Source organism: Rhineura floridana, chromosome 5, assembly GCF_030035675.1.
Source record: "Rhineura floridana isolate rRhiFlo1 chromosome 5, rRhiFlo1.hap2, whole genome shotgun sequence".
In the NCBI taxonomy this organism is placed as follows: Eukaryota; Metazoa; Chordata; class Lepidosauria; order Squamata; family Rhineuridae; genus Rhineura; species Rhineura floridana.
The window spans coordinates 186,034,059-186,050,288 of record NC_084484.1 but is presented as its reverse complement, the minus strand read 5'-3'; the positions used below and the strand labels follow the sequence as shown (position 1 = coordinate 186,050,288).

The following is a 16,230-nucleotide window of genomic DNA, read 5'->3' as shown; positions in this document are numbered from 1 at the left end:
GAATAGAGTTTTCATGAGGCTGAGAGGCAGTGAGTGGCCCAAGGTCACCCAGTGAGTTTCATGGCTATGTGGGGATTTGAACCCTGGTCTCCCAGGTCATAGTCCAGCACCTTAACCACTACACCACACTGGCTAAGTGGTTTTCCTCACTGGGGAGCATCACAAATAGGGATAAGCTGCTGAGTAGTGTAGAGTTGCATTCTTGCACAACTGTGCTTTTGGGAGACTTGGTGAATGTGTCCCCCCACCCCACCCCGATGCACAGGGTAGCCAGCAATCGGATTTTGTCCCCCAGGTAAATTTGCTTCCCTCATCCTTGCGTCTGTATCGTGGGTGTGTTTTCAGTGTCTGCTGTGGTGTGTGTACTGAGGTTTCCTCCCCTTGGTCCATCTGGCATCTTTTAGCACTGCTCTAAATTGCGTGGGCTGATCCGTAGAAAACTGTGGAGCAGAATGGCCAATTTGTTCATATTTTTTTCACTTCCTGCGTCTTTCCTGCAGCATTTTAGCTGTTGAAACTTTCTCCCATTGCTGCATATTTGGTGCCTGGACAAGGATTCATTGGGAGAGAGAAACTCTGCTTGTCGTGCATTTGTGAAAGGAGCAGGACCCTTATCAGGATTAAAAAAAAAAAGTTGTTATGAGCACAAGATGCTCCGGTTTGTTGTCAGTGAGTTAGACTGATAAGCCTTTAGTTCCTTCTTGAGTTTGTTGTTTCAACCGCAGAGAGAAATAACAGATGGAGACTGATACGGTTAGCAAGTAAGAGGGAGATACTCTTTTGTGTATACTTTAAACTGTATACTTTACAGCTTTAAATACAGCTGGGGGTGATGGGAGATGTAGCCCAGCAACATCTGGAGGACACCAGGTTGGATAAGCTTCCTTTACAGAGAATGCTGTTTGATGCATTGAGGAGAATGGATACCAGAAGAGGACGGAAGCTTTGCTTTTGACTTCTGGACTCACCCTTGTCATAACGGGTGGAACGCTAGGGTAAAGGGCACGGCAGAGCCTCAGTTTTGCATGCTGAAATCCCTAGGCTCAGCCCCCAATGGCATTTCCAGGTAGGGCTGGGAATTCCCTGTGCCAGAAACCTTGGAGAGCCTGCTGCCAGTTGTGTTGACAGTACTGGGCTAAATGGACCAAGGACCTGGCTTTGTCTAAGGCAGTTTTCTCCTCTTCTTTCTGGACTTTGATTTGACCATTTGTAAAAGAGGGGCATGCCATGGACTGCGAAAAAGACAAATAATTGGGTGTCAGAACAAATTAAACCAGTACTGTCACTAGAAGCAAAAATGATGAAACTGAGGTTATCATACTTTGGACACATCATGAGAAGACATGATTCACTAGAAAAGACAATAATGCTGGGAAAAACAGGGAGCAGAAAAAGAGGAAGGCCAAACAAGAGATGGATTGATGCCATAAAGGAAGCCACAGACCTGGACTTACAAGATCTGAACAGGCTGGTTTATAACGGATGCTATTGGAGGTCGCTAATTCACAGGGTCGCCATAAGTTGAAATTGACTTGAAGGCACATAACAGCAACCGGTAATAAAACCCTAACCTCAATAGTATAAAACAAAACAACCTCATGGCTCAAAACAATCTAACCATAGGCACCAAAAGCTAAAAAAAACCCAGGTGAATTTCCATCTCTGTCCCCCCCAAGCTGTAGAGCCAGAGATGTTGGCTGTTTATTTATTTTATTTATTTAATTACATTTCTAGACCGCCCTATAGCAGAAAGCTCTCAGGGCGGTGTACAGCTGTTGCTGTCAGCGAGCTTGCCTAGGTCTGTCGAGTCCCCCTTTCTCCCTGATCTTTCATGCTGGGTCACCTCCTAAGTGTCAGAAAGTACATCTCACTTCTGGTTCTACATCCCGCTGTGGGTAGGTCAAGACGGACGTTGATGATTTGCAAGACTTTCAAAGGAGCCTTGACAGAAGCGCTGCCTGTTTCCAATCAAGTGCTTTAAAGGGGAGTCTTGTGGAAAGATAACCAGGCTTTAAAAAGGAAGTGTGTTCCGTGGAAGGGTGCCTTTGGCCTTACAATACGTGGAAGTGTTGGCTGGGAAAGGCCTGCCCCACCTCCTCCTTCTCTGGCTTGGCAAAAAAGCTGCAGAGGCCACTTGTGCTTCGTGTAAGGCCCAAGATTGCTAATTTTGAAAGAAGTTCACAAATCAGTAAGGAGCGTAAATGGCCAGGGGGAAATAGGGGCTTTTTATAGCTCTCTGCCTCTTCATCTCTCTCTTTTTTTAAACAACAGAGTCTTTGAGTCTTTAAAAATTTATTGTTTTGTTTTGCTGTAGCACAGTGTTCTTCAACCTTGGGTTCCCAGATGCTGTTGGACTACAACTGCCATCATCCCCAGACGGCATGGTCAATGGCCTGGGATTATGAAACTTGTAGTCCATCAACATCTGGGGACCCAAGGTTGAAGAACACTGTGCTATAGCCTTCCCTAACCAGACATCCAGACCTCTTGGACTACAGCTCCCTTCAGCCACAGCATCAAATGGTTGCACTGGCCGAGACTGATGGGAGTTGTAGTCCAAAACATCTGGAGGGCAATCTGGCTGGGGATGGCTGCTTTAAGGGGCCATAATTCTGCTGGTTTTACTGTGATATATCAAGGCAGCTGCCCCCTGTGCTCTGGAACTTCTCTCAAAACAGTGGATTGCTCAGAGATGCAAACCCTTTGATGACAGAAATGCATCACTTTCCCTCCCCTGCCCCCTTTATTTTTCTGATAATCTTGCTAGTGATGATGAGTGTGCTGAGCTGGCCCCTGGGGACAGAGCAGGATATGCATCTGCTGAAATGAAACAGATAGACAAGTGAACTGTGAGAGGGAGAGTGTGCAGGCTGGCCCTCTCTGGCCTGAGAGTGCTCCGTGGTGTAGCTGTTAGCCTTTTCTTTAATGGATGGACTTCAGTCATGCAAATTAGTTTGGATAGGAAGAAAAGGGAGGGGGGACTGGCTGTGTAAAAACAGTGTTGCATGCCCAAAGCAGTGTGCTGTGCAGCCAGGTAGGCCTAAAATCCACAGTAAATACGACCTTTTAAAATAGCTTCTTATTTCTCTCCCCCCCCCCAGCCACCCTTTTAAAGTAGCCTATGCTGTGCCTGGGTATTTATCGACATATTCAAATAAACAACGGCTATTTTGAGGGTTGCTTCTGCTCTGAAATAACTGCATGGCTGGTAGACTGAAATGGCATCGGCTGCTTTTGGAAAGAAGCTCTACCTGTTGACTTTCTGCATGTTGGTGAGCAAGCAGAGGAGAATGAAGTGGCAATGCTAGGTATTTTTCAAATGCCATCCAGAAATACTGCACAGATACTGAGGAAGTGTAGCAGCTTGGCGTAGCCTTCCCAGCCATCTGTGGTGTGGCACATGCACACACACACACAAACACACAGATGTGCACATTTCCACTGCTTTTGGAGAAACTGCATGTTGGATATACACACAATCAGCTGCCCGCTTTGTGCGGTGGGTTGTGCGTGCATAGGTGTGTTCAGGTTTGTCTGGTGTACCGCTGTGCATGTAGTATTGCAGAGAAGCAAACGGCGGAGCAGGCTCTGGAAGGGTTAACAGCCCTAGATATGGCTGATGGCTTCTGATGTGTTCATATCCCAGCTGGGGGTTTAATTTGGTGTCAGGGCTTTAGAGGGTGTGGCCCAGAAACTTAAGGGGGAAGACTGTTTCTAACCATGTGCCAAGCACCCATCCCCTCCCTCCACATTGCGTCTCCATGTAGTTGGGATCAAGATGAAACACTGAGCACACCAAAACATATGGCACCTGCGTGGTCGCGGCTTGTAAGCTCTTGCCTGGAGAGACACAACCACGTGAGAAATGGGTGCTCTGGAGTCTTTGGCTGAGTGGTGAGTTTTGGAAATGTAGAGAAAAGCAAGATTGTTTCAGGCACACTGATATTTTGGCATGATTTATACAGTCATCTGGCAAGACAAAGGAACAAACCCAAACTGAGTTTAAAACAAAACAACCAAGGGTTGATTCATTTTTCAAAAACACTTTAATCTCCTATCTTTCTTTAGTGTTGTTATGTGCCTTCAAGTCGATTTTGACTTATGGCAACCCTATGAATCAGCAACCTCCAGTAGCATCTGTTGTAAACTGCCCTGTTCAGATCTTGTAAGTTCAAGTCTGTGGCTTCCTTTATGGAATCAATCCATCTTTTGTTTGGCCTTCCTCTTTTTCTACTCCCTTCTGTTTTTCCAAGCATGATTGTCTTTTCTAGTGAATCATGTCTTCTCATGATGTGTCCAAAGTATGACAACCTCAGTGTCATCATTTTAGCTTCTAGTGACAGTTCTGGTTTAATTTGTTCTGACACCCAATTATTTGTCTTTTTCGCAGTCCATGGTATGCGCAAAGCTCTCCTCCGACACCACATTTCAAATGAGTTGATTTTTCTCTTACCCGCTTTTTTCACTGTCCAACTTTCAGATCCATACATTGAGATCGGGAATACCATGGTCATGATCCTAACTTTAGTGTTCAGTGATACATCTTTGCATTTGAGGACCTTTTCTAGTTCTCTCACAGCTGCCCTCCCCAGTCCTAGCCTTCTTCTGATTTCTTGACTATTGTCTCCATTTTGGTTAAGGACTGTGCCAAGGTATTGATAATCCTTGACAAGTTCAATGTCCTCGTTGTCAACATATGGAAACTGACAATTAAATCGAGAGAAGGCAAAGATAACCGTCTTGGGAGCAAGTCGGATTTGAAATCAAATAGACCTGAATTTAGCCAGCTTTGGGAATCAGTTTTGTCCATTATCAGTTGCTGAATGTGTTTTGATGCCCAGGTATATGAGTGGCTATTATGTAACCTACAACCTTGAGTTCCTCATCTTCAGTATGATATAAGGCAGTCTTCACCAATCTGGTGCCCTCTAGCTGTTTTGAACCACATTCCCCATCAGCCCCAGCCAGCAAAACAGCTGGAGGACACCAAACTGGCGATGGCTGATGTTAGGTGCCGTCAGTGTCCACTTCACATCTGGAAGAACTTATACGCTCCTCAAGAAAAATGTGTAAGTTTGTTTTGTGGAGAAAGTGTTTTGCTGGTTATCCTGAAGCTTTAGATCTGGGCTCTGGTACGTCTCACTCTCTCTCTTTCTGATTTTCAACACTGTTGCTTATGTAGCCAGAATGGTGGCGAAATGGCACGTTTCGTGCACCAGATGGAGGAATCAGGCAGCTTGGAGGAACCCCAAAGTAGGCGAAGTAGCAAACATGGTTCAGGTTGGGGGAACTTCAAGACTGCTCTGTGAGGACTGAGCATGTTCTGTGGGACTTTTGAGGGGAGCATGGGGGCTGAATGGAAAACAGGAAGAGAGAGAGGATGGAACGGAAAATCCTGAGCAGGAGTGTTCCACACTGCAACATTTAGTTGCAGACCCCACTTGTTTAGAAGATCTTAAATGTTCTAGGTTCAAGTGTAGCCAAGGCTTTATTTTAGGGCTCTTTTTTTTTTTTTACTGTTGCTATTGTTCAAACGCTTGCTGATTTACTGTGGGTCAACCCCTAGATCCCACTTCACCTTCACTTCTGCACTCGGGTACATGTTTTGAGTAACCTGTGGCTTAGGCTTCCGCAAGCAGTGAGGCCTCTTTCCGGTGGCCTTTGGGCCCTGCTGCCAGCATTCCCAGGGAGCCATCGACATGGGATAGAATGTCCCAATAGGACACAGCAGGTGCCACTGAGCCCTGGGCACCTACTGACGATACCCCTGGCATGGCCTGGAGACCTCCGTGGAGGCCCAAGTCTGGTGCCTTCCGGATCAAGATGGGGTCCTGCCCAGGGAGATTTCCATGCTTTTCCTGAACCCTTTCCTCCTTCCCCCCCCCGCCACATTTAGCAGCAGCAGCCACTCCCCTGGCCCCCTCTTCCCTGTAAGGTTGTGCTCTCTGCTTTTGCTTCACACTTCTCTTTCCTTCTTTAAAAAGGAAGCTGCAAGAGTAAGTCTCTTACAAAAGCCGTTGATGCGGGTTGCCTAATCCTGGGCAGGAATGCGTTTTGCAAGAGCTTCATGGGGATTTGTGTTTGGGGAGAGACATGATTGCAATCAGGGACGAGGAGGCGGCAGCAGCCTGGTATGCTCTCCATCTCTCTCTCTCTCTCTCTCTCTCTCTGTGGCCCTTATGGACCACTGTGACGTAGGTGGTCTTTGGGAGACCGGATGCAAAGGAGAGCAGCCTTCTGTCACCTGAATCGCTGTGTGGAGAAGAGAACTTCAGCAGATGCTGTTTTTCCTCCCATGGTGTGAGATGCTGCAGGATATAAATTTAATAAATAATAAGAAATAAAATAAATAACCCCAATGAGCTTCCGTCAGTGGTGGACCCAGCGGCGGGGTCCCAAGCTGTTCAGAGCTTTAAAAATAAGCACTAGTACTTGAAGTGAGCTTGGAAGCAAATAGGCAACCCATATCATTATTTTAGAATTGGTGAAACGTGATTGCATCTTGGCTGTACTGGTTCAACCAGTCTTCAGGGGCAGACCCATGTTGGCTGGCGATCACTCGTGGCTGAGTAAGATTGTGTGCCAAGATAATTTACTTGGAAGACACCTATGTGTGAATTTGTTTTATGTGGGGAGATTGGCGCACCACGATCAACACACAATCTTGGCCGGAAAAGGCTTTGATCCAATGGCATGGGATACCACGACAATTGGAAGTCTTTTATCTGCTGCAGCCTTCATCTGCCTTCACATCCATTGTAACGTACACATTGTTATCCTCCGCCTGTTCTGCTGTTGAGGACATTCTTGGATCGTTCTTTGTCTGGTTCCTCTCCCTCGACCTTACCGCCATGGGTGACCCTGCTGGGCGTAGTGGATAGAGAAAAGTTCTTCTCCCTCTCTCATAATACTAGAACTCGTGGACATTCAAAGAAGCTGAATGCTGGAAGATTCAGGACAGACAAAAGGAAGTACTTCTTTACTCAGCGCATAGTTAAACTATGGAATTTGCTCCCACAAGATGCAGTAATGGCCACCAGCTTGGATGGCTTTAAAAGAAGATTAGACAGATTCATGGAGGACAGGGCTATCAATGGCTACTAGCCGTGATGGCTGTGCTCTGCCACCCTAGTCAGAGGCAGCATGCTTCTGAAAACCAGTTGCCGGAAGCCTCAGGAGGGGAGAGTGTTCTTGCACTCGGGTCCTGCTTGCGGGCTTCCCCCAGGCACCTGGTAGGCCACTGTGAGAACAGGATGCTGGACTAGATGGGCCACTGGCCTGATCCAGCAGGCTCTTCTTATGTTCTTATGTTCATTGGAACACACAAGCCCACTCACCACTGCAAGGTGACGATCCAGCGAGGGGAGACCCATGTACAGCACAACACAGTAATCTAATCAGGAGGCTCCCAGACCATGAGTTACTGTGTGGCCAGACTATCCCTGCCCAGGAACCACAATTGTCACTTTACAATTTACTGCACTGATTCCTACATCCAATGGATGAGTTTGATGCTCAAAGTCTGTAGATATTGGATGATTTTAGACTGAATTGATCTCCCCTCTGCACTGTGGCTTATTGATTTATTTAAAGGATTGCCCCCCCTTTCTTCATCCAAAAAGAGTGGTTTACAGATAAATAAAAACAGAACAGTTTTGTCCTTTTAGCTATACAATCTAAAGACACAACACAAAAGGAACATGGGTGGTGAGGGAAGAAGAAATAAGCAAACTCAAGCACAAGTTCACAGTTGTTGCCCATATTTAGGTCACTGTGACTGCAGTCCTACACACGCTTACATAGAATCATAGAGTTGGAAGGGGCCTTGTAGGCCATCGAGTCCAACCCCCTGCTCACAGCAGGAAATCCACAGCTAGAGCATCTCCCGCAGATAGCTGTCCAGCCTCTGCTTGAAGACATCCAGCGAAGGGGATCCCACCACCTCCCTAGGCAGTCGGTTCCATTGCCGAACTGCCCTTACTGTCAAGAACTTCCTTCTAATGTCCAATCTGAATCTACGCTCCTGCAACTTAAAACCATTAGACCTAGTCCTACCCTCTGGGGCAGCAGAGAACAAATCTGTACCCTCCTCTATGTGACAGCCCTTCAGGTACTTGAAGAGTGCAATCATGTCACCCCTCAGCCTTCTCTTCACCAGACTGAACATGCCAAGTTCCTTCAACCTTTCCTCTTAAGACTTGTTCTCCATACCGGCTATCATCCTCGTCGCCCTCTTCTGAACCCCCTCTAACTTGTCTATATCTTTCTTAAAATGAGGTGCCCAGAACTGAATGCAGTATTCCAGATGAGGCCTGACTAATGCAGAATATAGTGGGACTATTACTTCCCTTGACCTGGAAACTATAGCTCTGTTTATGCAGCCCAAAACCGTGTTTGCCTTTTTTGCCGCAGCATCACACTGCTGGGTCATGTTCAACTGGCGATCCACTACAATGGATCTTGGATTAAGTCCCACTGAACTGAATGGGACTTACTTCTGTGCACACATGTAGGACTCTCTTGAATATCTGTATATGACTTATAGAATTTGAGTGTGCTGTGAACTGTGATTTCATAAAAATCATGGGGTGCCTGGGATCGTGTTTGCTTTCTGGGGATGCATTAGACATAATATCAAATGGCCAGAAATTGACTTTAATAATATAGATGCTTTCACAATTTTATCATGACTGTTTTGAAGTCACTGAAGTCACATGAGTAGTAAAACTTGCAGATTTTGCAGTGGGCTTGTGGATGTGACTCAATCTTAGTGTTCCCTGTACTGTCCTGGGTTGCTCTGGTGACGTACATGTGTGTGACAATTGGGGGGGTGAGGGTGCAGACAGCTTCAGAAGCGGGCCCTAAGGAACTCAGGGTAAGCTGAGCCTGGTGTGATGCAAGAATTATCCACATCCCTCTGCATGACGGCAGCACGTTGAGCCAGGGTGATTGTGGGCTTTCAATGCTGGGGTCAGGCCCAGCGATGCGAATTGACAAACTGTGGTCTGTGATTGGCTGTCAAATGGGAATCAGAAAACATGGTTTCACCATATCCACTATAGATAATGTTTTGGACAAGGAAATGAAAATTTTAGATGTACTTTTGATTTAACTTTTCAGTCTTCCTGGCTCTTGCAGTAAGAACTGCTACCACTTGTGTCTTCACGTAAACACACTGCAGAACGGAACTGCAGCCTATATTGGGGGTGAAGAAGTTGGGCGGGATGACTCGTCTGGCCTCCTGTGCTGGACTGCAAGAGATGGAATGAAATTGCTGATTGCCCTGTGAAAAAACAAATACGAGATACATTTGCTCATTATTTGTCTGTTCGTTATACTTAAAATCTAGTCTTCAGCCCGTGCAGTGTTCCATTAAGATACAACACACACATGATCAAACAATATTTCATTAAAATACAGCATAATAAAATATAGAACCAATATATAAAATACAAAACCAATGAGTAAGGCAAAACCAGCAATTCAGCAGCAGGGGCGCCAGTTCTTGAAGTCAGCCTGGCAGAAAAAGATACACTGTGACTTGATGTTGAGAAATTGCTACTGTGGGGCAAGGGTGCCAACAGGATTTCCTTGGCCCAGTACACTGTAAGTAGATTGAGCCCCCTACATTCTCAACCCCCCCACCTCCCAGCAGTCTGTTGGCAAGAACCACTACTTATGTACATGTATTTCCTGCATTGAGCAAGGGGTTGGACTTGATGGCCTTATAGGCCCCTTCCAACTCTACAGTTCTACGATTCTATGATTATCAATATGAACGGTTATTTCCAATCCACAGTTTTGATTTAAGATGTATTTAACAGATTTTTAACTTGCCTTTCAGAGTTCCTGCCTTCAGAAGGCATTTTACACTTGTGAATAGTTCAAAACCCATAATAATATAATTATTAAATAACATTTAAACATTAAAATAACATTAAAAAGATAGGAACAGCTAAAACAAACTTGTGCAGCTTGACTGAACCAACTCTCAGCCTAATTTACCTCACAGTGTTGTTGCAAAGATAAGTTGTTACTGGAATTGCTTTTTAAGATTTTTTAAACTTGTTTTTTAAAGATGGTTTGTTTTAAGTCTTTTGTTCTGAGATGTTTTAAAGTGCTTTAAATTTTTTTGTTTGCTGTCCTGGGCTCCTTCTGGGAGGAATGGCGGACTATAAATTGAATAAATAAATAAATAAATAAAGATAAAAGGAGGAGGGAGGACCCAGGAAGAAAAGTGAGGTGTAAATTTATGTCACATTCACAATCCATGCAGTGAACGGGGGGGGGGGAATGTACAAAGGCACCCCCCCTCACCAGTTGCTTTAATGGCAGCGTTCCACAGTCCTGATATTTTATAGCCAATTACAGAAAACACTCCAACTAGACAAAAAAGAAAGCATAATCCCCCACACTTTGCCAGACAGCACACACAAAAACACTCAAAGCATCCGCAGCTTCACTGAACCAACTCTCAGCCTAACCTACATCACAGGGTTGTAAGATAAAAGGGGGAGGGGAGGACCCAGGAAGAAAAGCGAGGTGCAAATATGTCATATTCACAAGCCATGCAGTGAGGGGGGAAACGTACAAAGGCAGCCCCCCAATTGCTTTAATTGCAACATTTCACAGTCCTGATATTTTACAGCAAAGTACAAAAAAAATCCAAACACTTGCCAACATACACTCATTCACTCACTCTAAGCATGTGAAGCTTGACTGAACCAACTCTCAGCCTAACCTACCTCACAGGGTTGTTTGAAAGATTCCGTACACACATGCTGGAGATGTAAAAATAGATACACGCCATAAAATAGTTTATTGTGAAAACCAATTGGTTTTCACAATTTCCCCCCACAGTTTTCACAATCTTTTTTTAAAAAATCAGTATTAGTTTCCTAGTAGCAATTCCCTGTTCTTCTGATTGCTGTGCCACACAGGCCCACAGTAGTATGCTATAATTCATTAGCAAGAGAGATAGTTTTTGGGGGCAACAAGAAATTTTTTGTGAGTAGGTGGAGATGACGGGAATAACAGAGACCTCTAGGATATTGGTTTATCACTCAGTTTCTAAAAGCCATGGATGTGATGCAGCTGCAAAGATGGCAAGTACAATTCTTTGATGTAGAAGATAAGATATTTCTATTGGAGTTTGGAAGGGCACTGGTGAGACCCAAGGTGTCTGCAGGTCATGTTGGAGAAACTCAGCTAGACCAGAAATCTAACCCAATTTAAATCTAGTTTAATGTACAATTTTAGTTTTAAACTTTGACTATCCTCCAAACTAAGCAGGAACGAATCCTGCAGTTGGCTCTGTATGTTAATGTAGACTTGAGCCCTTCACACTTGACACTTTTTAACAAAGCTTTCCATTTTTTGTTTTTAAAATCTTAGTTTGGGACTAAATTTAGCTGCAACTAATGAGGGTTTAATAGCTACAAGTGTGTTGAGAAACCGTATGCTGCTAGAAAATTATCTCTCTCCAGAGTGCCATGTCCTCGTCTGAGTTTTCGGTGTGGCATGAAGTATTTTCCTTCTCTCATACTTCACAAACTCTCACCCCAGCCAAGGTGTCTCTGCTCTTGTGGCTGTGACAGCTCCATTAGTGGGGTTCTGTCTTGTGCAGCAAGCTGTGCATCTCTGTCCAGCTTCAGCTGCCTGGCTCCCAAATGAAGCTGGAAGATTTAGGACTGACAGAAGAAGACGATTCATCACACAGTGGATAGTGAAACAGGGGAGCTATTGTGGTGCAATGGTTAGAGTGTTGGACTAGGACCTGGTCCAAGGTTCAAATCCGCACTCAGCCATGAAGCTTGCTGGGTGACCTTGGGCCAGTCACTGTCTCTCAACCTAACCTACCTCACAGGGTTGTTGTGAGGATAAAATGGAGAGGGAGGAGAGCCAGCAGTATGCCTCTGAATGCCAGTTGCTGGGACTCACAAGCAGGGAGAGTTGCTGATGGATAAAGAGAGGTTTTTCTCCCTCTCGTGTAATACTAGAAACCAATGAGGCCATTCCCTAAAGCTGAATCTTGAAAGATTCAGGACAAAGTATTACAGCACATAGTTAAACCTTAAGATTTGCACCCACAAGAAGCAGTGATGGCCACCAACTTGGATGGCTTTAAAAGAGGATTGCACAAGTTCATGAAGGAAGAGAAGGCTGTCAGTGGCTACTAGCCACAATGGCTAAGTTTTACCTCCACTGTCAGAGGTAGGATGCCGCTGAATGCCAGTTGCTGGGAACCACAAGCGGGGAGAATGCTGCCGTTGCACTCAAGTCCAGCTTTTATGGCCTTCCCATTGGGGCATCTGGATGGCCGTTGAGAGAACAGGATGCTGGACTCGTTGGGTCTTTGGCTTGATCCAGCTGCAGGGCTATTGTGTGATGATTTCGGTTTGGCACATTTTCGGAAAAGAGCCAGCTGGAAGGATTGCATGAGCAGGGAACAGAAGCAGAAATGTGGTCTGTTTACCATGGAAAAGGAGCTGACAGGTGGGTGGGCGAACAGGATGGTCCTACTCTATAAATAATACATCAGAGGCAGGAGTGCTAATGAGCGCCAGAGAAGCCTGTGGGCGATGGACTTCAGCAGATGCAGACTACCTCTTAGCCAACTTTAGACAAAATTTGGGACAAAGTTCTGCTTTTGTTTAAAATTAAAACTAGAGGTGACATGATAGAGCTGTATGAGATTATGCCTTGCGCAGAGAAAGTGGACAGAGAAAAGTTTATCTCCCTCGTAACCTGTAGAGGCCAGTGTGGCGTAGTGGTTAAGGTGTTGGACTATGACCCAGGAGATCAGGGTTTGAATCCCCACATAGCCATGAAACTCACTGGGTGACCTTGGGCCAGTCACTGCCTCTCAGCCTCATGAAAACCCTCTCCATAGGGTCGCCATAAGTCGGAATCGACTTGAAGGCAGTACATTTACATTTTTGTAACCCGTGGACATCCTGTGAAGCTGAAGGTTGGAAGATCCAAGACAGACAAAAGAAAGTCCTGCTGTACACAGCGCAGAGTTAAACTGCGGAATTCACCATCCCAAGTAGCCAGGCCGGAGTGTGTCCTTGAACTCGGATAAAGCATCTTGGCTGCCTGGAGGATAGACAGGGGTGGGTGAGTGTGTGTCGACTAGCCAGTTGTCCAAAGGCACAATTTACAGTTGTTGGTCTGCCCACTTTGGCCGCTGGCCCCGCCCCGCCCTGTCATGTGGCCCCCAGAGGGCCCTTGGACTGAAGAAGATTCCCCACTCGTAGCTTAAAGGGATAAGACCCTGTGGAATTCCCTCCCTTTGAATATTAGGCAGGTGCCATCTCTGCTATCTTTTCGGCGCCTTTTGAAGACTTTCCTCTTTCAACAAGCCTTTTAAGTTGAGACCTATCCCAGTCTGCGTCTGTGTCAAAATTGCTTAATATGTTTTTAAATAATGTTTTTAACCCTTTTTAAAAGTTTTTTTAAACATTTTAAACGCTGTTTTGTTTTAATGTATTTTAAGATCTGTTTTTATGATGTTTTAAAGTGTTTTTAGCGCTTTGTTTGCTGCCCTGGGCTCCTGCTGGGAGGAAGGGCAGGATACAAATTAAATAATAAATAAATTAAATAAATAAATAAGATTCTGATGGGTGAGGTTTGGGAACTAACCATCAGCTTTGGGTGGGGAAGGGAGTGTCCGGTGGCAATGAGGAACAGGCTAGGCTAGGAAGTAGCTGTTTTCTCCAAAGTGCCTGCAAAGATAGGAAGCTACCTTCTGCTGAGTCAAGGCCTTTGATCTGTGTAGTCCAGGGTGGTTGTTTCAGGCTGGCAAATATGGTTCATCAGGAGCTGGGCCAGAGAGCGATTTCCCCCCAGCCCTGTTACACGGAATTCAGTTTACGGACAGGGCGTTAGCACATGCTCAAGGGAACCTTTCTCATTTATTTATTCTGCCACTATCATGCGCCCTAGCATGTCTTTCCAGGGCCAAGCCCTGGCTCCAAAGCCTGGCGAGGTGGCTAAGGAAGGAACAGTCACAGGCGGAGCAGTTCTGTCCGGTTGACTCAGCTACTTGCCCTAGTGACTTCTTGGAGATGTATTCACTGGGAGAGGGTGGCGGGGGGTGCGGGAGGGCAGGGTTCTCTCTCTAAAAACAGTACAGATCTGGAAGTATGATGGGGCTGTCCTAGAGTGGTTTAGTGTTGGGAAAGAATCTGCAACCACAAAACAGCATGACAGCCCATCGGTATGTGAACGTTTTAGGAAGCTTAAATTAGCTGAGTTGTGCTATTTTTACTCGGTTGTATTTAGCAACAATCCAGAGAGAAAGAGCATCCTTGTGACGTGATTGGAATAGGGTGATTTTCCTTTTCCAGTTTCAATATGTTGGAGGTGCCTTCCCAAACCTGGGGCCCCTCCAGATGTTTTGGACTGCAACCCCCGCCAGCCCCAAGCGGCACATCTAGAGCTCCAGGATTGGGAAGGCTGCTCTGTGGGATTAGCCACATTTAATTTGCGATGGCTTCTACGCTTTCTCTCTCTCCTTCTCAACCCTTGATGCCCGAAAGTTGCAAATATAAGGAGTCCTTGTCTGGATCAAGCCCAGTCTCCTCTTTCCCTGAGTGGCCAACTAGATACTTCTGAGAGGCCCGAAGCAGGCCACCTTGAGGTTCCTTATCAGCCAGCATTGAGGGGATTGCAGCCTCTGAAACGGACAATTTGCATCAAGTGTTTTAGCAGCCCTTGCAGGTGGCTTGTCTAGTCTGAGATGTGCTCTCCCAGGATTCCATGCGGGGGTCCAGAGCATGCTGGCATGCACTGATGGTGCGGGGAGGTTTGAGAAGTGTGCGGCACGTGATTCTTCTGCAGGTGAAGGAATCCTAACTGCTGTTCATACATTAACTGCAGACAGTTTAAGATCTGACCTGCTGGCATGAGCAGAGCAGCCTTGCCCTTCTGTCATTTTAGCCAGGCGAGAAGGAGAAACCTCTGCAATGCTGAATGTGGACTTGCGTTTAATATATACTCTTTTCAACTGTTTCCCCCCCCGCGATCTTAGACGGCCGTTTTAAAGGCATTCCCTATGCAAACGGCATCTGCCCATGCTCAAACTCTGAAGTCGAATCGTTGGTTCACACTTTTCTTTATCATGCTGAACGGCTTAGATTTATTTCTCCCATAATTAATCGCTTTCCTGGAAGATCAAATAACTGGTATGTCCAACTCCTCTTATCCGATGCTGATAAACTATGGACAGAAATGGTTGCCAAATTCTTAAACTTAATCCAGTTAGGACGAAAGAATTCTTCCTTTTAAACTGTGTTTTTATAGGATTATACTGTTATATTAATATATGTTTTTATTTTTTGTGTATTTTGTTGTATTTTTTGTACGACGGGTCTGTGACCATATAATAAAATTCATTCATTCATTCATTATTAAAAGCCATCATATATGGCAATAAAATATCCTTAATACATTCCTTGCATTAAAATCTTGTACTAGATTTTTCCCAAACGCATTTCAATCGCTCAAGGTCGTCTTCAGTAGATACTTCAGATTTTTGGTAGCTGGATGTTCCTGAACTCTTCTGGCGTTTTTAGATCTTGTAAATAATAAATCTGACCTACACCACATATTGTACAATGTGTATCTTGCTCAGTCTTTTAATTTGGACTGATGAATGAATAACAAAAATTCTTGATGATACAGGCTTCTCAAATTCAATAGAATTACTTGTTTTATCAGCCCGGTTGCCAAGCTAAAAACTATTAAGGAGCTCAGGATGTATTAGATGTTCTAATAAATACATTACCAAGCCCATCTGATTTTTTTCAGAGGCTGTACTAGAACACCCATCAGCCCCAGCCAGCATGGCCAGTGGTTGGAGGTGATGGGATTTGTAATCCACCAACATGTGGAGAGCCGTAGTCTCCCCATTCCTGATACAAGGACCAGATAATTCCTTTGGATATTGGCCTCATGTTCTGAAGGGTGGGGGGATCAAATTCCTTCTGAGGTATCTAAATTTTGTAGCCTGGATTGACTGTGCACAATTTCTCCATATTTCTCACTTGTGTGTAATTTGTCACCTCTGCTCACCATGCCAGTGCGATGTGGAGCCATGTAGGACATTGGCCCCTTCCCAGTAATACATGAGGCCCCAGCTCAGCTTCTGAGACTACTAGGAACTATCCAGACTTTGTCTTTGCAGCAATAAGGACTTGAAACTTGCTTTTAAAGTCAACGAGTGCC

General features: G+C 45.2%; 1 protein-coding gene across 7 annotated transcripts in view; it reads left to right on the top strand.

Annotated features, from left to right (window-relative positions):
• The window catches only part of ARAP1 (ArfGAP with RhoGAP domain, ankyrin repeat and PH domain 1), a 185,498-nt gene that overhangs the window by 28,057 nt on the left and 141,211 nt on the right, over positions 1–16,230 (top strand). The window lies entirely within an intron of this gene.